The sequence below is a fragment of the Elephantulus edwardii genome, unplaced genomic scaffold, assembly GCF_000299155.1.
Source record: "Elephantulus edwardii isolate Elephantulus edwardi_28Jun2011 unplaced genomic scaffold, EleEdw1.0 scaffold00098, whole genome shotgun sequence".
Taxonomy (NCBI): domain Eukaryota; kingdom Metazoa; phylum Chordata; class Mammalia; order Macroscelidea; family Macroscelididae; genus Elephantulus; species Elephantulus edwardii.
In genome coordinates, this window is record NW_006399848.1 from 12,834,578 (window position 1) to 12,835,900 (window position 1,323).

A 1,323-nucleotide genomic window follows, 5' to 3' on the forward strand; every position below is an offset into this window, starting at 1 on the left:
CCCCTTCTTGATTTTGAACCATGTAGTGTTTCCTTGATCTGTTCTGACAACTGCCTCTAACTACATGAATCTGCACAGCAGTCAACAAAGGAATGTGAGGCTGGCTTCAGTGTATGCTTCCTTTACAACCACAGAACTATTATGTGTTTGTTATTAGTTACTGTTGCATCAACTATGACTCACAGTCACTCACGAATAAGAAATTTGAACCTCGGCCTACATATGCCATCATCACCATCTCTTATATGCTTGAGCACATAGTTAAGAGTCACTGTATCAATCCACCTTGTCTATTATCTTCTTCTCTTCCTTTGATCCTCCTCCTTTCCCAGCAAGATGTCTTGTTACAAGCACTGGCCCCTCTTGACAGCATGCTCAAAGGATGTGAGACAGAATTATACTATTCACTCCTTGAAGGAGCCCTCTGGTTGACCTTCCTCCAAGATGGATTTGTTGGTCTCTTTTGGCAGCCTCTGGGATAGTCAGAACTCCTCCAGCACCACAATTCAAAGGCATCGGTGCTTCTTCTGTAGTCACTTAGTCATTGTTCAACTTTCAGATGCATAGGAAGTAATTGAAAATGCCATGGCTTGAATCAGGTGCACCTTAGTCCTTCAACTGGTATCTTTGCACTTCAACACTTTTGGAGAGGTCTTTGACAGAAGATTTCTCCAAGGCAATCCACAACAACAGCAATACAAGTATTAATAGTATATTAGTTTTATGTTTATTATTATAAGTTATACTAGTATTTTTACTATGTTAGTATTATATAGTATTATAGTATTATTAGGGACCTCTGGTGGCCAACTGGCAAAAAGCTGCTCTGCAATCCCAAAAGCACACAGTTCGAGGCAACCAGTTGCTTCACAGGAGAAGGATGGACAATCTCCTCCTGTGTGATTAACTGCCTCTGAAAACCCACTGGGGGTCAGCGATGGGTTGATTCTGACTAGATGGTACCCAATAACAACAAAAACAACAACACAATTCCCTTGATCTGTTAGTACAACAGCTTCTGGATGTAAGTAAAGTATTCCATTAGCACTATTAAGTGTTCTGGGATTTCCACTATTCTCAATGTCAGCCACAATTTCTTATAATCCACATCGTCAAATGCCGTTGCACAGTCAATAAAACACACACATAAAAGACATTCTTTTCCTTTCAGCCAGGATCTAACTGACATCAGCAATGATATTCCTGGTGTCAACAGCCTCTTTTAAACCCAGCTTTAACTTCTGATGATTCCCTTTCAGTGTATTGTTTCAGACAATTTTTTAAAATATTTTTTAATTTAATTGTGATTTTAACAAAAGTTTA